We start from the raw sequence: 24,388 nt of genomic DNA, 5'->3' as shown, positions 1-24,388 counted from the left end.
CATAACAACCAAAATATGACGTCTTTATGACGTACCTTGACGTCACTGGGGTGCTGCACAGAGGTGTGTGTGAAGGGGTGACTGTGAGACATACTCTAGTGCCCCAGCTAACTGAGGAGGAGAGCCTATTCTGAGAGACGCCTGTTATAAAAGGCCATCTGGGAGACCACGTATTGCATATCAGGAATGCCAACCAATAAACCCTTGATGCCCCTTTGCAACACTAGACCGCCCTTGGGTGTCATTTCCGCTGGGTGTGGTCGGCATGAGGGACACATGGAGCATCTTTATATGGACACTGCTTACCCAGTCAGCGCAAGGCATTGAAAATACGTATTTTCAACATCCTTTCAACCAAAAATACGTTTTTACCAACGTCTTTTCAACGTCTTTTTCTCATAGGGTAACTGGAGTTCTGCCTCAGAAACAGAGAGGATTCCTCTGTCCTACCGTATCCAACCATCTGGAGGGTTTCTAAACTTGGTGACATCATAATGAATTCATCTCATTCACAATGAGCAACTAAGGCGAGGTTGTTGGCTGAGTTGTTTTGGAATAAAGTACTGTGGTTTTGGAATATAGTGCTGTAACACTTTCTAAAACTAGATTCATTCCCAACCCCAAACCGTCTCATGTTTCATCTCTCACAGTCATCATCTCATGAAGGGGAAATATGTTATTATTATCCTCTAAACTCCCCTTCTTAGCAGCTGATCGTTATCTGCACGTCTCCTCTAAACTCCTCTTCTTAGCAGCTGATCGTTATCTGCACGTCTCCTCTAAACTCCCCTTCTTAGCAGCTGATCGTTATCCGCACGTCTCCTCTAAACTCCCCTTCTTAGCAGCTGATCGTTATCCGCACGTCTCCTCTAAACTCCCCTTCTTAGCAGCTGATCGTTATCCGCACGTCTCCTCTAAACTCCCCTTCTTAGCAGCTGATCGTTATCTGCACGTCTCCTCTAAACTCCCCTTCTTAGCAGCTGATCGTTATCTGCACGTCTCCTCTAAACTCCCCTTCTTAGCAGCTGATCGTTATCTGCACGTCTCCTCTAAACTCCTCTTCTTAGCAGCTGATCGTTATCCGCACGTCTCCTCTAAACTCCCCTTCTTAGCAGCTGATCGTTATCCGCACGTCTCCTCTAAACTCCCCTTCTTAGCAGCTGATCGTTATCTGCACGTCTCCTCTAAACTCCCCTTCTTAGCAGCTGATCGTTATCTGCACGTCTCCTCTAAACTCCCCTTCTTAGCAGCTGATCGTTATCTGCACGTCTCCTCTAAACTCCCCTTCTTAGCAGCTGATCGTTATCTGCACGTCTCCTCTAAACTCCCCTTCTTAGCAGCTGATCGTTATCCGCACGTCTCCTCTAAACTCCCCTTCTTAGCAGCTGATCGTTATCCGCACGTCTCCTCTAAACTCCCCTTCTTAGCAGCTGATCGTTATCTGCACGTCTCCTCTAAACTCCCCTTCTTAGCAGCTGATCGTTTTCTGCACGTCTCCTCTAAACTCCCCTTCTTAGCAGCTGATCGTTATCCGCACGTCTCCTCTAAACTCCCCTTCTTAGCAGCTGATCGTTATCTGCACGTCTCCTCTAAACTCCCCTTCTTAGCAGCTGATCGTTATCCGCACGTCTCCTCTAAACTCCCCTTCTTAGCAGCTGATCGTTATCCGCACGTCTCCTCTAAACTCCCCTTCTTAGCAGCTGATCGTTATCCGCACGTCTCCTCTAAACTCCCCTTCTTAGCAGCTGATCGTTATCTGCACGTCTCCTCTAAACTCCCCTTCTTAGCAGCTGATCGTTATCCGCACGTCTCCTCTAAACTCCCCTTCTTAGCAGCTGATCGTTATCTGCACGTCTCCTCTAAACTCCCCTTCTTAGCAGCTAATCTATTACTTTAATATACTATTTGCCAGCAAATTAAACCATTGCAAAGCTAATATGCAATTTTATGCTTTCTTTTGGTAGACATATTTCCAGATCCGGACACAACAAAGTAACTAAATGTTAGATAGGGTCTAGGTTATTATTGGACAGGTAAAGTATTTCCTAATATTTTAAAGGAAATGATCAACTATTAAAATACAACAATGTGGACCACTCTAGTCAATACCACTTACCAACTGCAGCCTCACAGCCTAGTGACTGCACAATTAAATGCTTTTAGATTAGTGACACAACAGCCAACACCATTAACACAATCAGTGGTTATTATGAACGCTACACAACACATCTACAGACGTTAACAGGAAGGTTGTGTACGTGCCGAATTAGCTTGGCTGGTGCATGATGAAGCACAGAGGCCTGACATATGGGGTCCTGGCTGTTGCCATGGTGAGGTGAGAGAAGTAGTGCCCCAGGGGAGTGCTAGGGCTTGATCAGGCCTGTCACAGTAAGGATGGAAGCCCTCAAGGAACAAAACAAGGCCTACTTTCTCTCTAACTCAGATGGTGATTACTTAATTGCCTAAATGGGGGTTATTGAGCTAAATATGATGCTATTAAAGAGTATTTCAAACCTCAGGAGCCACAGCTAAACACCCTGTGGGGCTGTAGCCCCAAAACATGACATGTAACAGCTACTTTGACCCATTAGGGCCCCTTGGGGCCACAGTTGTGTTTGAATGGAAAACCTTAATTTGCAGTCAACAGAAATGCATACAGCTTAAGCTTACACGTCAACATAGGCATTTTCCGGAACACCACCTCCCTATTTTAGCCCTACAATGAAAGAGGTGAGAGAGGTGTTGCCAATACCACCAGCCTCACATTGTCAGCTGCACCATCGTTCAATAGATAGCCCTGATCCCGCCCCCTCCCTCTATCACCTACTCCTGCATCAACTATCATCACGGGAACATTCATCAGTACTTACTGAGGGTGATCTTCGCAGAAGTGCACCTTCTGATAGTGGCCGGTGACATCTCTGGAGTAAGACTCATCGTGAGACCCTCTCTGCAGTCCCTACAGTGTCTTTAGCAAAGCTATTACTGTATGGTACTAACTAAGGCTTCTAGTCAGGCACCTGTCCAGGCTACTGGAATAGCATTAGCCACGAGCCGGGTGATCCAACATGGGACCCCAGTAGCAGGTATAAAGCAGTAGAATGCCTGCGTCTGCGTTCCCTGGACAGAAGAAGCACCTTGGGTCTGCGTGTGGAGCCCCATAGCTCAGCTCACATCCAACACCTCCCTCTTGTTCCCCAAAAGATTTCCCCCCCAAAAAAAGGAGAGTGCCATGTGAGATTTGGCAGTCTAAAACAGTTTAGCTCCATGGGTATTTTAGCCAGGCTGTGCACCAATAGGAAGGCTCGTGTATGGAATGGGGCCACCACCGGACTCCCCATCCCAACAGCTTATAAGTAGCAGCAACTCGTAACAGGAGAGGCCCATGTGCTATTTCTTAAGAGTAAGGATTCATATACAGTCTATTTTATGTTGCCATAAACTAGACAGCACCATGCATCTCCTCTAACACAGGTCTTTACAAGTGTCTGTCCTGGCGGTGTAGTGGTAATGGTTGTAAGGATTAACTGTAATGGTTGGTTTGGATAGTGTCGCTTCCCGGCATACAGTGTATCGTCACGAGTGTCTGCAATCGGCCCTCATATTTGATGCTTAGATGACCAATTGCCAGGCCACTGAACGTATCCAAGTCTGGCAGCCTGGGCTCTAGAGTTGTGTTCAGTAGATCTTTTTTATTAACTAAGTGAAATAGGGAGGTACTATTTGAACTATTAAGAAATGCTTGTTTTCATTTTCTGTTTCATAACAATTTTAAATGTTTTGCTACAATGTGCCCTACTGAACACAATTTAGGTCACTGAGTTTATAGTCTGGCAGGGTTCTATGGTTTGTTTTTTATTCCCAGTTTCCCACACACTGCTGAAAGCTTTCACCCAGAGCCATAGAGATGCCATATGTCTGGCTGTGTTTTCGCTCCAGAGCTTGATGTCCAGCAGAGGGAGGTAGAACTCAGTGGAGATCGACTCAGCAACCAGGCTGACTGGCACCTGCAGCCCTAACATCATTGGCTGGACCAAGTGTAAACTGAACAGGTTGAGAGCGTTTCTGAAAATAGATTATTCTTATTACAACCTAAACACGTTCAACCAAATATTATGTTCATCCAACAATCCTTAAAATATCGTTGAGCTATACTGGCCACAACAATCCTTAAAATATAGGGGAGCTATACTGGCCACAAATGACTGGATAAAAACATCTGCACTTCGACTGACAATTAGTAGCTGGCGTGCCGAGATTAACTGATAATTGGTATACATCAGTTTCAGCTACAGTCCAGCTAAGCCTGACTGTGACATAAAAAGACAGGTGGACGAACGGACGGGCAGACGGACAGGCAGACAGATGGACAGACTGATTATTTCCACACGGGAAAGGGTCCCACCTCCGTCTTGCGAGCTGAGCGTGTTGAGGGCGAACATCATGGCGTTGGAGAAGGTGGTGGCCTCCTCTTTGCTGGCGAAGTTGAGGCCGTACACCTGCCTGGCATCGCGCCACTGGTGAAAGGTGGGCGTGGCCTGGTTATACTTCAGCCCCTTCACTATGGAGTAGTTGATCACCACCTGAGAGACAGACAGCCAATCACTCATTCATTCATTATTCACCAATTACTATGGTCAGCTTAGGTCAATGTACTGTAACTATAGAGATAACTATGTTTTGCATAACTATAGAGATAACTACACTACCAGTCAAGTTTGGACACACCTACACTCATTCAAGGGTTTTTCTTTATTTTTTAAATTGTAGAATAATAGTGAAGACATCAAAACTATAATATAACACACATGGAATCAGGTAGTAACCAAAAAAGTGTTAAACAAATCAGAATATATGTTATATGTGAGATTCTTCAAAGTAGCCACCCTTTGCCTTGATGACAGCTTTGCACACTCTTGGCATTCTCTCAACCAGCTTCATGAGGTAGTCACCTGGAATGCATTTCAATTAACAGGTGTGCCTTCTTAAAAGTTAATTTGTGGAATTTCTTTCCTTCTTAATGCGTTTGAGCCAATCAGTTGTGTTGTGACAAGGTAGGGAGGGTCTACAGAAGTTAGCCCTATTTGGTAAAAGACCAAGTCCATATTATGGCAAGAACAGCTCAAATAAGCAAAGCGAAACGACAGTCCATCATTACTTTAAGACACGAAGGTCAGTCAATACGGAACATTTCCAAGAACTTTGAACGTTTCTTCAAGTGCAGTCGCAAAAACCATCAAGCGCTATGATGAAACTGGCTCTCATGAGGACCGCCACAGGAATGGAAGACCCAGAGTTACCTCTGCTGCAGAGGATAAGTTCATTAGAGTTACCAGCCTCAGAAATTGCAGCCCAAATAAAAGCTTCACAGAGTTCAAGTAACAGACACATCTCAACATCAACTGTTCAGAGGGGACTGAGTGAATCAGGCCTTCATGGTCGAATTGCTGCAAAGAAACCACTACTAAAGGACACCAAAAAGAAGAAGAGACCTGCTTGGGCCAAAAAACATGAGAAATGGACATTAGACCGGTGGAAATGTGTCCTTTGGTCTGGAGTCAAAATTTGAGATTTTTGGTTCAAACCACTGTGTCTTTGTGAGACGCGGTGTGGGTGAACGGATGATCTCCGCATGTGTAGTTCCCACCGTAAAGCATGGAGGAGGTGTTATGGTGTGGGGGTGCTTTGCTGGTGACACTGTCTGTGATTTATTTAGAATTCAAGGCACACTTAACCAGCATGGCTACCACAGCATTCTGCAGCAATACGCCATCCCATCTGGTTGGGCTTAGTGGGACTATCATTTGTTTTTCAACAGGACAATGACCCAACACACCTCCAGGCTGTGTAAGGGCTATTTGACCAAGAAGGAGAGTGATGGAGTGCTGCATCAGATGACTTGGCCTCCACAATCCCCCGACCTCAACCCAATTGAGATGGTTTGGGATGAGTTGGACCGCAGAGTGAAGGAAAAGCAGCCAACAAGTGCTAAGCCTATGTGGGAACTCCTTCAAGAGTTGTTGAAGAAGCATTCCAGGTGAAGCTGGTTGAGAGAATGCCAAGAGTGTGCAAAGCTGTCATCAAGGCAAAGGGTGGCTATTTGAAGAATATCAAATATAACATATATTTTGATTTGTTTAACACTTTTTTGGTTACTAAATAATTCTGTATGTGTTATTTCATAAGAAAGTCCCTTGAATGAGTAGGTGTGTCCAAACTTTTGACTGGTACTGTATGTCTTGCATAACTATAGAGATAACTATGTCTTGCAAACTATAGAGATAACTAGTAACTAATGTGTGTGATGGAGATGATCTCTATAACTAAAGCCAGTGTGTGATGGAGATGATCTCTATAACTAAAGCCAGTGTGTGTGATGGAGATGATCTCTATAACTAAAGCCAGTGTGTGTGATGGAGATGATCTCTATAACTAAAGCCAGTGTGTGTGATGGAGATGATCTCTATAACTAAAGCCAGTGTGTGTGATGGAGATGATCTCTATAACTAAAGCCAGTGTGTGTGATGGAGATGATCTCTATAACTAAAGCCAGTGTGTGTGATGGAGATGATCTCTATAACTAAAGCCAGTGTGTGTGATGGAGATGATCTCTATAACTAAAGCCAGTGTGTGTGATGGAGATGATCTCTATAACTAAAGCCAGTGTGTGTGATGGAGATGATCTCTATAACTAAAGCCAGTGTGTGTGATGGAGATGATCTCTATAACTAAAGCCAGTGTGTGTGATGGAGATGATCTCTATAACTAAAGCCAGTGTGTGATGGAGTTGATCTCTATAACTAAAGCCAGTGTGTGTGATGGAGATGATCTCTATAACTAAAGCCAGTGTGTGATGGAGATGATCTCTATAACTACAGCCAGTGTGTGTGATGGAGATGATCTCTATAACTAAAGCCAGTGTGTGTGATGGAGATGATCTCTATAACTAAAGCCAGTGTGTGTGATGGAGATGATCTCTATAACTAAAGCCAGTGTGTGTGATGGAGATGATCTCTATAACTAAAGCCAGTGTGTGTGATGGAGATGATCTCTATAACTAAAGCCAGTGTGTGTGATGGAGATGATCTCTATAACTAAAGCCAGTGTGTGTGATGGAGATGATCTCTATAACTAAAGCCAGTGTGTGTGATGGAGATGATCTCTATAACTAAAGCCAGTGTGTGTGATGGAGATGATCTCTATAACTAAAGCCAGTGTGTGTGATGGAGATGATCTCTATAACTAAAGCCAGTGTGTGTGATGGAGATGATCTCTATAACTAAAGCCAGTGTGTGTGATGGAGATGATCTCTATAACTAAAGCCAGTGTGTGTGATGGAGATGATCTCTATAACTAAAGCCAGTGTGTGTGATGGAGATGATCTCTATAACTAAAGCCAGTGTGTGTGATGGAGATGATCTCTATAACTAAAGCCAGTGTGTGTGATGGAGATGATCTCTATAACTAAAGCCAGTGTGTGTGATGGAGATGATCTCTATAACTAAAGCCAGTGTGTGTGATGGAGATGATCTCTATAACTAAAGCCAGTGTGTGTGATGGAGATGATCTCTATAACTAAAGCCAGTGTGTGTGATGGAGATGATCTCTATAACTAAAGCCAGTGTGTGTGATGGAGATGTAATGGCTTGCATTGTGACTAGTCTTCCACCAGATCTACATCAGATTTGTAGGTCCATAGAAATTACTAACATTACTAGAACAGACAAATTCCCTCAGACAATGGCAGTTGGGGTGTATGTGTACCTGCTGGTCCTGTAGTTTGACCCCGACCACGCGGAAGGTGTTGTTGGCCGTGTTGTGGTAGATGTTGATCCGGCTGAAGCCCTGCTGGCCCGGCTTGATTGGAACCCACTTCTTACTGGCATCATCATACACCACTTACTGGCATCATCATACACCATGACAGAGGCGCGGGCTTGGCAGATACTCTGTTCACTGTGGAGGAGGACGACACAGGGGTTTAGAGGTCACCATGACAGAGGCGCGGGCTTGGCAGATACTCTGTTCACTGTGGAGGAGGACGACACAGGGGTTTAGAGGTCACCATGACAGAGGCGCGGGCTTGGCAGATACTCTGTTCACTGTGGAGGAGGACGACACAGGGGTTTAGAGGTCACCATGACAGAGGCGCGGGCTTGGCAGATACTCTGTTCACTGTGGAGGAGGACGACATAGGGGTTTAGAGGTCACCATGACTGAGGCGCGGGCTTGGCAGATACTCTGTTCACTGTGGAGGAGGACGACACAGGGGTTTAGAGGTCACCATGACAGAGGGGTTAGAGGTCAACAATAAGGACATAGGGTGAATCTCAAACATATTTCCTCGATTCCTTGCATCCTCTCCTCCCCTCCTTCTCGAAACGGATTGGAGGAGAACCTAGAATCTCCAATGAGTTTTGAGAAGGAGGTGAGGAGAGAAGATGCAATACTTTATGTAGGTACCTCCCACTACAGGTGGATGTGGTGCTGTGTAGTACTGTACTGTTAGCCAGCTTGTTCAGTAGTGGAACACTCAAAGGAGCCACACCTCTCTAATGGTACCATTTTGAATTTGACAGTGTGTCCCTGAGAAGAAGGGGGGACGGCTAACACTAACCCAAACTAACCCCAACCCTCCAACAATGTCTCTCCCTGTGTTGTGCTTTGCTGTGGTATCATAATTGCATATTTCAGAATGTTTGGAGACATGGGCAGAAGGGTATGTGTCGCTGATCTATGATAATAACACAGTGAGAGAAAACAGAAGTGTCTAATTAACTACAGTGAGGGAAAAAAGTGTATTTGATCCCCTGCTGATTTTGTACGTTTGCCCACTGACAAATACATGATCAGTCTATAATTTTAATGGTAGGTTTATTTGAACAGTGAGAGACAGAATAACAACAAAAAATCCAGAAAAACGCATGTCAAAAATGTTATATATTGATTTGCATTTTAATGAGGGAAATAAGTATTTGACCCCTCTGCAAAACATGACTTAGTACTTGGTGGCAAAACCCTTATTGGCAATCACAGAGGTCAAATGTTTCTTGTAGTTGGCCATCAGGTTTGCACACATCTCAGGAGGGATTTTGTTCCACTCCTCTTTGCAGATCTTCTCCAAGTCATTAGGGTTTCGAGGCTGACGTTTGGCAACTCGAACCTTCAGCTCCCTCCACAGATTTTCTTTGGGATTAAGGTCTGGAGACTGGCTAGGCCACTCCAGGACCTTAATGTGCTTCTTCTTGAGCCACTCCTTTGTTGCCTTGGCCGTGTGTTTCGGGTCATTGTCATGCTGGAATACCCATCCACAACCCATTTTCAATGCCCTGGCTGAGGGAAGGAGGTTCTCACCCAAGATTTGACGGTACATGGCCCCGTCCATCGTCCCTTTGATGCAGTGAAGTTGTCCTGTCCCCTTAACAGAAAAACACCCCCAAAGCATAATGTTTCCACCTCCATGTTTGACGGTGGGGATGGTGTTCTTGGGGTCATAGGCAGCATTCCTCCTCCTCCAAATACGGCGAGTTGAGTTGATGCCAAAGAGCTCGATTTTGGTCTCATCTGACCACAACACTTTCACCCAGTTCTCCTCTGAATCATTCAGATGTTCATTGGCAAACTTCAGACGGGCCTGTATATGTGCTTTCTTGAGCAGGGGGACCTTGCGGGCGCTGCAGGATTTCAGTCCTTCACGGCATAGTGTGTTACCAATTGTTTTCTTGGTGACTATGGTCCCAGCTGCCTTGAGATCATTGACAAGATCCTCCTGTGTAGTTCTGGGCTGATTCCTCACCGGTCTCATGATCATTGCAACTCCACGAGGTGAGATCTTGCATGGAGCCCCAGGCCGAGGGAGATTGACAGTTCTTTTGTGTTTCGTCCATTTGAGAATAATCGCACCAACTGTTGTCACCTTCTCACCAAGCTGCTTGGCGATGGTCTTGTAGCCCATTCTAGCCTTGTGTAGGTCTACAATCTTGTCCCTGACATCCTTGGAGAGCTCTTTGGTCTTGGCCATGGTGGAGAGTTTGGAATCTGATTGATTGATTGCTTCTGTGGACAGGTGTCTTTTATACAGGTAACAAACTGAGATTAGGAGCACTCCCTTTAAGTGTGTGCTCCTAATCTCAGCTCGTTACCTGTATAAAAGACACCTGGGAGCCAGAAATCTTTCTGATTGAGAGGGGGTCAAATACTTATTTCCCTCATTAAAATGCAAATCAATTTATAACATTTTTGACATGCGTTTTTCTGGATTTTTTTGTTGATATTCTGTCTCTCACTGTTCAAATAAACCTTCCATTAAAATTATAGACTGATCATTTCTTTGTCAGTGGGTAAACGTACAAAATCAGCAGGGGATCAAATACTTTTTTCCCTCACTGTATCTGATCACCAGATGGGAGGGATTTATCTGTCAAACCAGATACATTGTGAATTTCCATCCACATCTTGGTTTTGGTCCAGGCACAGACTAGACTGACTTGATTCCAAACTCTCCATTCCTTTCGACAACAACAATGAAACTATTGAATTATGTGGTGAACATGTACAACCATAGTACACCTATAGTACATTTCAAAGCACTAATGCGCACTCCTCAGAAGTGGAGAAACCTCCATGCTTCACCTTTACAATACATGGAGGCGGTGACGTCTTTCAATTTATATAAAGACAAAATCCACATCAACAAAAATTGAGATACAAGGTTTTTTCAGTATACCGACGAAGGGTAAGATATCTAAGGGTATGAATAACAATATGGTGTGATATGGTGTAATATGGCATGATATGGTGTAATATGGTGTAATATGGCGTAATATGGCGTGATATGGTGTAAAATGGCGTGATATGGTGTGATATGGCTTGATATGGTGTAATATGGTGTAAGATGGTGTGATATGGCATGATATGGCATGATATAGTGTAATAGGGTGTGATATGGCATGATATGGTGTAATATGGTGTAATATGGCATGATATGGTGTAAGATGGTGTGATATGGCATGATATGGTGTAATATGGTGTAAATGGTGTGATATGGCATGATATAGTGTAATAGGGTATAATATGGCGTGATATGGTGTAATATGGCGTGATATGGTATAATATGGTGTGATATGGCATGATATGGTGTAATATGGTGTAATATGGCATGCTATGGTGTAATATGCGCCCGAGTGGCGCAGTGGTCTAAGGCACTGCATCGCAGTGCTAGCTGTGCCACTAGAGATCCTGGTTCGAATCCAGGCTCTGTCGCAGCCGGCCGCGACCGGGAGACCCATGAGGCGGCGCGCAATTGGCCCAGCGTCGTCCAGGGTAGGGGAGGGAATGGCCGGCAGGGATGTAGCTCAGTTGATAGAGCATGGCGTTTGCAACGCCAGGGTTGTGGGTTCGATTCCCACAGGAAAAAAAAAAATATATATATATATATATATAGTATAATAATAATGTGACTAAACTGTATGTCGCTCTGGATAAGAGCGTCTGCTAAATGACTAAAATGTAATGTAAATCTAATATGGCATGATATGGTGTAATATGGTGTAATATGGTGTGATATGGTGTAATATGGCGTGATATAATAATAATAATAATAATAATAATAATAATAATAATAATAATAATAATATGCCATTTAGCAGACGCTTTTATCCAAAGCGACTTAGTCGTGCGTGCATACATTTTTTTTTGTGTATGGGTGGTCCCGGGGATCGAACCCACTACCTTGGCGTTACAAGCGCCGTGCTCTACCAGCTGAGCTACAGAGGACCACATGGTGTAATATGGCGTGATATGGTGTAATATGGTGTAATATGATGTAATATGGCGTGATATGGCATGAAATGGTGTAAAATGGCGTGATATGGTGTAATATGGCATGATATGGTGTAATATGGTGTGATATGGCATGATATGGTGTAATATGGTGTAATATGGCATGATATGGTGTAATATGGCGTGATATGGTGTAATATGGCGTGATATGGTGTAATATGGTGTAATATGATGTAATATGGCGTGATATGGCATGAAATGGTGTAAAATGGCGTGATATGGTGTAATATGGCATGATATGGTGTAATATGGCGTGATATGGCATGATATGGTGTAATATGGCGTGATATGGTGTAATATGGCATGATATGGTGTAATATGGCGTGATATGGTTTAATATGCCTGACAGCATGACAGACTATAGCTGCTTCACTCATAGAGGTCTAGGAGGTGAGATTGACTTACGCCCTCAGGGGACTGTGAAGCGACAAAGTTTCTTAACGTTCACACCATGACTACCACAGGGACATCTCTGCTCGAACGGCTTTAAATACTCAGCTACTCAACATTCTCAGTCTTTATTGTACGGACTGTCAAATTAGCACTGTGCATTCACAGCTGTCATTTCTAGACAGCAATTCTTAGAAATAGAAAGCAAAATAAGTCTATTGTGGAAGTCTTTTTGATATCCCCAAAAAGCTGTATCAATATCCCAACTAAATAAAGATTCCACCACAGAGACAGACAGTGGGTTGTTTTTGGCTCCAAGGTCCCTAGGGCATCACTATCCTTCAAATGCCAGGATGTGACCGTCCTCTTCGATCTGCTTCCTCCTTACGAGATGGAGAACATGGAGGCTGACACTTCAGCCATGTCTCAGCGCAGCACAGTGTATGGGTGAGGCAGTATCAGTGCAGGATTCGGAACATCCTCTACCAACATATCTTACCAGCAGATGTGCACTACTACAACAATTTTAGAGGGTCAGGAGGGACCCACAGCTGTCCCTCCTCGATTACTACCCTACTGTAAGCCTCACAAGCCTGGCACTGACTGACACATTCTCACCACTCCTCAGTATCCATCAGACAACCATCATTGAACCATCATATCCTTGCAAGTGCTTTTCAAATTCAATTGAAGCGCGGTCTGGTATGTTTTTAGAGTAAATCTGTAAGCGCAAATCAATCAATTACAGATACACATTTTAAAAAATCCAATCATTGTACAGTAAGCCCTTGAGGACGCACTGAACATGCAATCGGATATAGAAAGTTTGGTTTAGGCCTACCCTTTTACATTACAGCTCTGCCAGTTAGGTGCAGAAGAGGACAGTGTGTGTTGTGCTTCATTTGAGGTGTTGAGTGAGGATTAGTTTGACACAGTAGGTGAAATAGTATCTCAGCAGAAGGAAACAAAGGCTAACGGCTAACAGCTAAACGCTAACAGTTAAAGGCTATCAGTTAAAGGCTAACGGCTAAAGGTTAAAGGCTAACGGCTAATGGCTAACAGTGATAAATGAAGCAGAAGGTGCGAGTGCATCTTAATTTCAATGTAAAGACATTACTGGGACTGTAATTAGATTTGCTATCTGGTTCTCAATCGAGTTGGGCTCAATCTAACCACATAACAGGCGCTTCTACACAGCACAGAGACCACCCATGTCCCTGAGAAGATCCTCAGCTCTTTAGTGTCTGACAGATCCGCTTACAAAAACAAGCCCTATTTCTGGAGCCATTTGGGGTCGAGGGTTAACATGCCTTCTCTGTGAAGCATTGGTTTCATTCAAATGCTTCGCAGTCACTGGGGCCGGAAAAATAACTTAAGGGCGGCGTGACAAACACAACTAAGGGTCAAGTCATGCAGATTACAAATCATGCACTGCCCCTATGAGCGTCACATTTCTGAGTGATGGTTCACCAGCATGTGAACTGCTACACATACAAAGGCCTAGTCATACAACTGCAGCACATCTTTAAAGCGTTCTACCCTGAGTATACACAACATTAGGAACACCTGGTCTTTCCATGACATAGACTGACCAGGTGACTCCAGGTGAAAGCTTATGATCCCTTATTGATGTCCCCTGTTAAATCCACTTCAATCAGTGTAGATGAAGGGGAGGAGACAGGTTAAAGAAGGACTTTTAAGCCTTGAGACAATTGAGACATGGATTGTGTATGTGTGCCATTCAGAGGGTGAAGGGGCAAGACAAAATATTTAAGTGCCTTTGAACGGGGTATGGTAGTATGTGCCAGGTCTGTCAAGAACTGCAACACTGCTGGGTTTTTCACGCTAAACAGTTTCCCGTGTGTATCAAGAATGGTCCACCACCCAAAGGACATCCAGCCAACTTGACACAACTGTGGGAAGCATTGGAGTCAACATGGGCCAGCATCCCTGTGGAAGGCTTTCGACACCTTGTGCAGACCATGCCCCGACGAATTGAGGCTGTTCTGTGGGCAAAAGGGGGTGCAACAATATTAGGAAGGTGTTCCTAATGTTTTGTACATTCAGTGTGTATTGGGGTAGACTACAATGACTTGTATTGGTTTGTGGTTAGAGAATGCTAATATTAGCACTTGGTGGTAGTGGTAAACAAACACCATCTTTCTGGTTCAAGATTGGTTCTCGTAGGTTGCAGCACACTGCACCTTTAAAGAATCAATACAAACCTAAAAAGGTTGTAAATTAATAGGCCTAACCAATAATAAATGGGAGTTGTGTCACGACTTCCGCAGAGGCTGCCTCCCCTCCTTGTTCGGGCAGGTTTCGGCGTTCGTCGTCACCGGCTTACTAGCTGCTGCCGATCCATTTATCATCACTCCACTTGTCTTCTCTAATTAATCACACACACCTGGTCCTTATCCCCAATTAGTCATTGTATAAGTGTTCCCTCTGCTTCCTTGTCTGTGTGGGTGATTGTTTGTAGTGAGCTGTGTGTAGCTCGGTTGAGCTACCCTTACCTTGTTGTTGCCAGGGTAGATATTTCCCCTGTGCCTGAGTGGTGTTGTCGCATACTTGCCCAACTGTTTATTGACGGAATAAACTCTTTGGACGCGTATTACTCTCCTGAGCCTGACTCCTTCTATCACACGCATCACAAGTGGATCCTAGATCCACTGTCCAAACGATCCAAATATTAGAATACAACATGAGATGACATACAGCATGTAGCTACAGTTAAAGAAGGAATCAGCAGTTGGGGGTAACAACGCGACTGTCTGCCCCAAAGCCCTTCTATTGTTTTTGTTTAGTTGACGTCAAGATAAAATATGCTGCTGTTCTATCGCGCGTGCAATGATGTCAGACGGGAAAAAAACAGTGTTCGTTGTTTGATGTAACTTCCTTTGTTGATGTAATATCGCAAGCGGACGTGGCAGTTTGACCATTACGGATACCAGCTTTAATTGAGGACGTGAGCAGCGACTGTTGCTCCCCTTGGCAATCACTCTGGGCTTAAACCCTGTCGGTCTTCCTTATATCCTAGACTACACCTTTAAAAAACACAGAAGTACTTTTATGGCCAATAAAATATAAAAATGATCCCTGAATAATTCAATGGCCGTGGACAGGCTATGTGTATGTGACCAATAACATTTGATTTGATATCTATTTGAGACTTTTGTGTAAATTATTTAGTTTTAAGGAACATCCATTCAATATAACCAGTCAATAACCCAGTAGTTAAACAACATGACTCACCCCTGTACGTGTGTAAGTGAGTTATTTCAACCAGTTTTGCTATTTAAATTACATCTTTAAAACCAGTTTCTGCTCACTGGGATTGGACAGGAGTGCTCAAACACATCACCATTTTAATCCGGGATTAGCTTTTGCTTTGGGGATACCTTGAAATTCTCCCCCAAATGACTCATGTCACACAAGGCCTCTCCTCTGATTGATTGTTTCATTGGACAATCTCAATAATTACACAGAGAGAGGTAGTACACAATCCATTACAGGCTTAGAAGGATATAGAAGCGGAAGTTGAGAGAAATGCCTCCAGTGACAGACTGCAAATGCGTTCTAGCTAGAATAGTGCCAGTGGGATTGAGAGGCTGGATGGGGGCTTCTGTTACACTGAGTGCTTAACCATGTCAAATAAGTCCCATAGGCGAGCTGGAGAAAGTAGGCCACCAGCCACCATGTTTCTAGCCTTTTGAATTAAGCAAGCCTCTGCCCCTACACACGCGCACGCGCACACGCACACGCACACGCACGCACACACACACACACACACACACACACACACACACACACACACACACACACACACACACACACACACACACACACACACACACACACACACACACACACACACACACACACACACACACACACATTAAGCAAGCCTGTGTCAATCACTGACAGTCACTAAATTAGACAAGTTAGTCTAGCCAGCTATCTAAACTTGGCCGGATTACCGACCAGGCACGTGCCCAGGGGCCCTGACCTCCAGGGGCCCTGACCTCCAGGGGGCCCCCATTGATTTTGTTAGTCACTCCCTGATATATTAACCTGGCAGAAGTAATAAGTAACGGCAAAATGGGTAGAATTGCTGAAAAATTTATGTAAAACTAAAAAAAAAAAAAAAAAGCATTCTGTAAAGCAAACGTATTTGTTTACCATTTGTTAATCAAATACTTTTCCTGCTAACAGATCCCTCAGTATGTATTCAATTATAGTTTTTAATCCCTGTGCTGAGTTAATGTGAGTTAATGTGTAGCGGCTAATTGTATAGCTAATAGGCTATGTGTTTGTAGATAGACTGAGGTGAATGAAGCTACAGAAACCAATGTGATAATGTCTGGGGTCATTTTTGCTGTTCTCCAAATAGCATTTTAGAGTTTTTAAATTGTATAGAAATGCAGTAAATGAGCTTGAACTTTCTAAACATTTCTTTTGGGATTTTTTGTTTTTAGTTGCTAAATGTTTTGCTACTGCGTGCAACAACCCTGGTTTACTGGCCTTGTCCAGGACTACTAAAATGGGGGAGATGGTAAATGAACAGTTGGGTAAGGGGGCAGCCTTTTTCTAAAACAGGCTGCCAGTTTGGCACAGCAGTTGTAGGCCTAATTTCCCCATCAACACAACTAAATTACATGTTGCCTGGGAAAGAGTCAGGGTTTCCATGGGAACCCTGGAGGCAGAGTAGGCTTCAGGCAGTGAGAGGGTGGTGCCCAGCCAGCCAGCGGGCAGAGCCTTTGTTGCCGGGCAGGGTAATTGTTGAATGCTGCTGGTTCAGTGGAACGTACCTGAAATAATAGGCCACAACACAGCATCACACACTCTGTTCGCCGCATCATGTGAGCTATTTGATTGGTAAGACCTTTCTCTATCACTCCCTGTTTTCTGGTTACCAATGACATGTCTGCTAGTCTGCTAATTGTAGTTCAGATATCAGTCACTTCAAGTGCAAGGCCAAAAATAGAGTACGACACCACTAATGAAAAACATGTAAGGCAGATGATGAGGAAATCCCACCTCTGCCACCAAAAGTAAGGCTGATGATAAAATGTAAAGATCCAGGGACACTGTGACTTTGACAGTTTTAGACTTCAAGGTTTAATTAGAGACTACCCAACTCAAATACAAATAGTATAAGCAGAGAGCTAGGACCTGCAGTGGCACCAGACTCTGAACTGGAGATCTCCCAGAAACCCCTGGTCTATACTTCAGAGTGTATGCGTCTCTCGGTACAGGTCCCACACATGCATGCTGTGGAACATAGCAGTCATTGTCTCTTGTCTTGCACAGACAGGTAGCCACATCCTCCGGCGTAGTAGAGACCAGTGAGAAGGAAACCAGAGCTGCCAGTGCCAGCAGCAGTAGAGAGGGACTCCCATTAGAACAGAAGACGTAATTAAAGCTACCTCCCCATTCAGCTCCAGTCTATACCCTCCCTGCCTCCTCACTCCTCTCCCATTCAGCTCCAGTCTATACCCTCCCTACCTCCTCACTCCTCTCCCATTCAGCTCCAGTCTATACCCTCCCTGCCTCCTCCCTCCTCTCCCATTCAGCTCCAGTCTATACCCTCCCTGCCTCCTCACTCCTCTCCCATTCAGCTCCAGTCTATACCCTCCCTGCCTCCTCACTCCTCTCCCATTCAGCTCCAGTCTCTACCCTCCCTGCCTCCTCACTCCTCTCCCATTCAGCTCCAGTCTATACCCTCCCTGCCTTCTCACTCCTCTCCCATTCAGCTCCAGTCTATACCCTCCCTGCCTCCTCACTCCTCTCCCATTCAGCTCCAGTCTATACCCTCCCAGCCTCCTCACTCCTCTCCCATTCAGCTCCAGTCTATACCCTCCCTGCCTCCTCACTCCTCTCCCATTCAGCTCCAGTCTATACCCTCCCTGCCTCCTCACTCCTCTCCCATTCAGCTCCAGTCTATACCCTCCCTGCCTCCTCACTCCTCTCCCATTCAGCTCCAGTCTATACCCTCCCTGCCTCCTCACTCCTCTCCCATTCAGCTCCAGTCTATACCATCCCAGCCTCCTCACTCCTCTCCCATTCAGCTCCAGTCTATACCCTCCCTGCCTCCTCACTCCTCTCCCATTCAGCTCCAATCTATACCCTCCCAGCCTCCTCACTCCTCTCCCATTCAGCTCCAGTCTATACCCTCCCTGCCTCCTCACTCCTCTCCCATTCAGCTCCAGTCTATACCCTCCCTGCCTCCGCACTCCTCTCCCATTCAGCTCCAGTCTATACCCTCCCAGCCTCCTCACTCCTCTCCCATTCAGCTCCAGTCTATACCCTCCCTGCCTCCTCACTCCTCTCCCATTCAGCTCCAGTCTATACCCTCCCTGCCTCCTCACTCCTCTCCCATTCAGCTCCAGTCTCTACCCTCCCTGCCTCCTCACTCCTCTCCCATTCAGCTCCAGTCTATACCCTCCCTGCCTCCTCACTCCTCTCCCATTCAGCTCCAGTCTATACCCTCCCTGCCTCCTCACTCCTCTCCCATTCAGCTCCAGTCTATACCCTCCCTGCCTCCTCACTCCTCTCCCATTCAGCTCCAGTCTATACCCTCCCTGCCTCCTCACTCCTCTCCCATTCAGCTCCAGTCTATACCCTCCCTGCCTCCTCACTCCTCTACAATTCAGCTCCAGTCTATACCCTCCCTGCCTCCTCACTCCTCTCCCATTAAGCTCCAGTCTATACCCTCCCTGCCTCCTCACTCCTCTACAATTCAGCTCCAGTCTATACCCTCCCTGCCTCCTCACTCCTCTCCCATTCAGCTCCAGTCTATACCCTCCCTGCCTCCTCACTCCTCTCCCATTCAGCTCGTCTATACCCTCCCTGCCTCCTCACTCCTCTCCCATTCAGCTCCAGTCTATACCCTCCCTGCCTCCTCACTCCTCTCCCATTCAGCTCCAGTCTATACCCTCCCAGCCTCCTCACTCCTCTCCCATTCAGCTCCAGTCTATACCCTCCCTGCCTCCTCACTCCTCTCCCATTCAGCTCCAGTCTATACCCTCCCTGCCTCCTCACTCCTCTCCCATTCAGCTCCAGTCTATACCCTCCCTGCCTCCTCACTCCTCTCCCATTCAGCTCCAGTCTATACCCTCCCTGCCTCCTCACTCCTCTCCCATTCAGCTCCAGTCTATACCCTCCCCGCCTCCTCACTCCTCTCCCATTCAGCTCCAGTCTATACCCTCCCTGCCTCCTCACTCCTTTCCCATTCAGCTCCAGTCTATACCCTCCCTGCCTCCTCCCTCCTCTCCCATTCAGCTCCAGTCTATACCCTCCCTGCCTCCTCACTCCTCTCCCATTCAGCTCCAGTCTATACCCTCCCTGCCTCCTCACTCCTTTCCCATTCAGCTCCAGTCTATACCCTCCCTGCCTCCTCCCTCCTCTCCCATTCAGCTCCAGTCTATACCCTCCCTGCCTCCTCCCTCCTCTCCCATTCAGCTCCAGTCTATACCCTCCCTGCCTCCTCACTCCTCTCCCATTCAGCTCCAGTCTATACCCTCCCAGCCTCCTCACTCCTCTCCCATTCAGCTCCAGTCTATACCCTCCCTGCCTCCTCACTCCTCTCCCATTCAGCTCCAGTCTATACCCTCCCTGCCTCCTCACTCCTCTCCCATTCAGCTCCAGTCTCTACCCTCCCTGCCTCCTCACTCCTCTCCCATTCAGCTCCAGTCTATACCCTCCCTGCCTCCTCACTCCTCTCCCATTCAGCTCCAGTCTATACCCTCCCTGCCTCCTCACTCCTCTCCCATTCAGCTCCAGTCTATACCCTCCCTGCTTCCTCACTCCTCTCCCATTCAGCTCCAGTCTATACCCTCCCTGCCTCCTCACTCCTCTCCCATTCAGCTCCAGTCTATACCCTCCCTGCCTTCTCACTCCTCTCCCATTCAGCTCCAGTCTATACCCTCCCTGCCTCCTCACTCCTCTCCCATTCAGCTCCAGTCTATACCCTCCCTGCCTCCTCACTCCTCTCCCATTCAGCTCCAGTCTATACCCTCCCTGCCTCCTCACTCCTCTCCCATTCAGCTCCAGTCTATACCCTCCCTGCCTCCTCACTCCTCTCCCATTCAGCTCCAGTCTATACCCTCCCTGCCTCCTCACTCCTCTCCCATTCAGCTCCAGTCTATACCCTCCCTGCCTTCTCACTCCTCTCCCATTCAGCTCCAGTCTATACCCTCCCTGCCTCCTCACTCCTCTCCCATTCAGCTCCAGTCTATACCCTCCCTGCCTCCTCACTTCTCTCCCATTCAGCTCCAGTCTATACCCTCCCTGCCTCCTCACTCCTCTCCCATTCAGCTCCAGTCTATACCCTCCCTGCCTCCTCACTCCTCTACAATTCAGCTCCAGTCTCTACCCTCCCTGCCTCCTGCCTCCTCACTCCTCTCCCATTCAGCTCCAGTCTCTACCCTCCCTGCATCCTCACTCCTCTCCCATTCAGCTCCAGTCTATACCCTCCCTGCCTCCTCACTCCTCTCCCATTCAGCTCCAGTCTATACCCTCCCTGTCTCCTCACTCCTCTCCCATTCAGCTCCAGTCTATACCCTCCCTGCCTCCTCACTCCTCTACAATTCAGCTCCAGTCTCTACCCTCCCTGCCTCCTGCCTCCTCACTCCTCTCCCATTCAGCTCCAGTCTCTACCCTCCCTGCATCCTCACTCCTCTCCCATTCAGCTCCAGTCTATACCCTCCCTGCCTCCTCACTCCTCTCCCATTCAGCTCCAGTCTATACCCTCCCTGCCTCCTCACTCCTCTCCCATTCAGCTCCAGTCTATACCCTCCCTGCCTCCTCACTCCTCTCCCATTCAGCTCCAGTCTATACCCTCCCTGCCTCCTCACTCCTCTCCCATTCAGCTCCAGTCTATACCCTCCCTGCCTCCTCACTCCTCTCCCATTCAGCTCCAGTCTATACCCTCCCTGCCTCCTCACTCCTCTCCCATTCAGCTCCAGTCTATACCCTCCCTGCCTCCTCACTCCTCTCCCATTCAGCTCCAGTCTATACCCTCCCTGCCTTCTCACTCCTCTCCCATTCAGCTCCAGTCTATACCCTCCCTGCCTCCTCACTCCTCTCCCATTCAGCTCCAGTCTATACCCTCCCTGCCTCCTCACTCCTCTCCCATTCAGCTCCAGTCTCTACCCTCCCTGCCTCCTCACTCCTCTCCCATTCAGCTCCAGTCTATACCCTCCCTGCCTCCTCACTCCTCTCCCATTCAGCTCCAGTCTATACACTCCCTGCCTCCTCACTCCTCTCCCATTCAGCTCCAGTCTATACCCTCCCTGCCTCCTCACTCCTCTCCCATTCAGCTCCAGTCTATACCCTCCCTTCCTCCTCACTCCTCTCCCATTCAGCTCCAGTTTATACCCTCCCAGCCTCCTCACTCCTCTCCAATTCAGCTCCAGTCTATACCCTCCCTGCCTCCTCACTCCTCTCCCATTCAGCTCCAGTCTATACCCTCCCTGCCTCCTCACTCCTCTCCCATTCAGCTCCAGTCTATACCCTCCCTGCCTCCTCACTCCTCTCCCATTCAGCTCCAGTCTATACCCTCCCTGCCTCCTCACTGCTCTCCCATTCTGCTCCAGTCTCTACCCTCCCTGCCTTCTCACTCCTCTCCCATTCAGCTCCAGTCTATACCCTCCCTGCCTCCTCACCCCTCTCCCATTCAGCTCCAGTCTATACCCTCCCTGCCTCCTCACTCCTCTCCCATTCAGCTCCAGTCTCTACCCTCCCTGCCTCCTCGCTCCTCTCCCATTCAGCTCCAGTCTCTACCCTCCCTGCCTCCTCGCTCCTCTCCCATTCAGCTCCAGTCTCTACCCTCCCTGCCTCCTCGCTCCTCTCCCATTCAGCTCCAGTCTATACCCTCCCTGCCTCCTCGCTCCTCTCCCATTCAGCTCCAGTCTCTACCCTCCCTGCCTCCTCACTCCTCTCCCATTCAGCTCCAGTCTATACCCTCCCTGCCTCCTCACTCCTCTCCCATTCAGCTCCAGTCTATACCCTCCCTGCCTCCTCACTCCTCTCCCATTCAGCTCCAGTCTCTACCCTCCCTGCCTCCTCACTCCTCTCCCATTCAGCTCCAGTCTATACCCTCCCTGCCTCCTCACTCCTCTCCCATTCAGCTCCAGTCTCTACCCTCCCTGCCTCCTCACTCCTCTCCCATTCAGCTCCAGTCTATACCCTCCCTGCCTCCTCACTCCTCTCCCATTCAGCTCCAGTCTATACCCTCCCTGCCTTCTCACTCCTCTCCCATTCAGCTCCAGTCTATACCCTCCCTGCCTCCTCACTCCTCTCCCATTCAGCTCCAGTCTATACCCTCCCTGCCTCCTCACTCCTCTCCCATTCAGCTCCAGTCTCTACCCTCCCTGCCTCCTCACTCCTCTCCCATTCAGCTCCAGTCTATACCCTCCCTGCCTCCTCACTCCTCTCCCATTCAGCTCCAGTCTATACCCTCCCTGCCTCCTCACTCCTCTCCCATTCAGCTCCAGTCTATACCCTCCCTGCCTCCTCACTCCTCTCCCATTCAGCTCCAGTCTATACCCTCCCTGCCTCCTCACTCCTCTCCCATTCAGCTCCAGTCTATACCCTCCCTGCCTCCTCACTCCTCTCCCATTCAGCTCCAGTCTATACCCTCCCTGCCTCCTCACTCCTCTACAATTCAGCTCCAGTCTATACCCTCCCTGCCTCCTCACTCCTCTCCCATTCAGCTCCAGTCTATACCCTCCCTGCCTCCTCACTCCTCTACAATTCAGCTCCAGTCTATACCCTCCCTGCCTCCTCACTCCTCTCCCATTCAGCTCCAGTCTATACCCTCCCTGCCTCCTCACTCCTCTCCCATTCAGCTCGTCTATACCCTCCCTGCCTCCTCACTCCTCTCCCATTCAGCTCCAGTCTATACCCTCCCTGCCTCCTCACTCCTCTCCCATTCAGCTCCAGTCTATACCCTCCCAGCCTCCTCACTCCTCTCCCATTCAGCTCCAGTCTATACCCTCCCTGCCTCCTCACTCCTCTCCCATTCAGCTCCAGTCTATACCCTCCCTGCCTCCTCACTCCTCTCCCATTCAGCTCCAGTCTATACCCTCCCTGCCTCCTCACTCCTCTCCCATTCAGCTCCAGTCTATACCCTCCCTGCCTCCTCACTCCTCTCCCATTCAGCTCCAGTCTATACCCTCCCCGCCTCCTCACTCCTCTCCCATTCAGCTCCAGTCTATACCCTCCCTGCCTCCTCACTCCTTTCCCATTCAGCTCCAGTCTATACCCTCCCCGCCTCCTCCCTCCTCTCCCATTCAGCTCCAGTCTATACCCTCCCTGCCTCCTCACTCCTCTCCCATTCAGCTCCAGTCTATACCCTCCCTGCCTCCTCACTCCTTTCCCATTCAGCTCCAGTCTATACCCTCCCTGCCTCCTCCCTCCTCTCCCATTCAGCTCCAGTCTATACCCTCCCTGCCTCCTCCCTCCTCTCCCATTCAGCTCCAGTCTATACCCTCCCTGCCTCCTCACTCCTCTCCCATTCAGCTCCAGTCTATACCCTCCCAGCCTCCTCACTCCTCTCCCATTCAGCTCCAGTCTATACCCTCCCTGCCTCCTCACTCCTCTCCCATTCAGCTCCAGTCTATACCCTCCCTGCCTCCTCACTCCTCTCCCATTCAGCTCCAGTCTCTACCCTCCCTGCCTCCTCACTCCTCTCCCATTCAGCTCCAGTCTATACCCTCCCTGCCTCCTCACTCCTCTCCCATTCAGCTCCAGTCTATACCCTCCCTGCCTCCTCACTCCTCTCCCATTCAGCTCCAGTCTATACCCTCCCTGCTTCCTCACTCCTCTCCCATTCAGCTCCAGTCTATACCCTCCCTGCCTCCTCACTCCTCTCCCATTCAGCTCCAGTCTATACCCTCCCTGCCTTCTCACTCCTCTCCCATTCAGCTCCAGTCTATACCCTCCCTGCCTCCTCACTCCTCTCCCATTCAGCTCCAGTCTATACCCTCCCTGCCTCCTCACTCCTCTCCCATTCAGCTCCAGTCTATACCCTCCCTGCCTCCTCACTCCTCTCCCATTCAGCTCCAGTCTATACCCTCCCTGCCTCCTCACTCCTCTCCCATTCAGCTCCAGTCTATACCCTCCCTGCCTCCTCACTCCTCTCCCATTCAGC

The 24,388-nt window shown here is 47.9% G+C and overlaps 1 pseudogene across 1 annotated transcript in view; it reads right to left on the bottom strand.

Annotated features, from left to right (window-relative positions):
* LOC311145964 (ena/VASP-like protein) overlaps nt 1–24,388 on the bottom strand; it is a 48,148-nt pseudogene that overhangs the window by 13,631 nt on the left and 10,129 nt on the right. Inside the window, exons 2-3 of the transcript in view lie at nt 7,765–7,956; nt 4,406–4,583 (exon numbers count right to left, since the gene is read on the bottom strand). The product of the transcript in view is annotated as an ena/VASP-like protein (transcript). The remainder of the gene's footprint in view (nt 1–4,405; nt 4,584–7,764; nt 7,957–24,388) is intronic.

The sequence above is a fragment of the Coregonus lavaretus genome (genome assembly GCF_964263955.1).
Source record: "Coregonus lavaretus genome assembly, chromosome: 18".
Classification (NCBI taxonomy): Eukaryota; Metazoa; Chordata; class Actinopteri; order Salmoniformes; family Salmonidae; genus Coregonus; species Coregonus lavaretus.
This window is presented reverse-complemented; position numbering and strand designations above follow the sequence as displayed.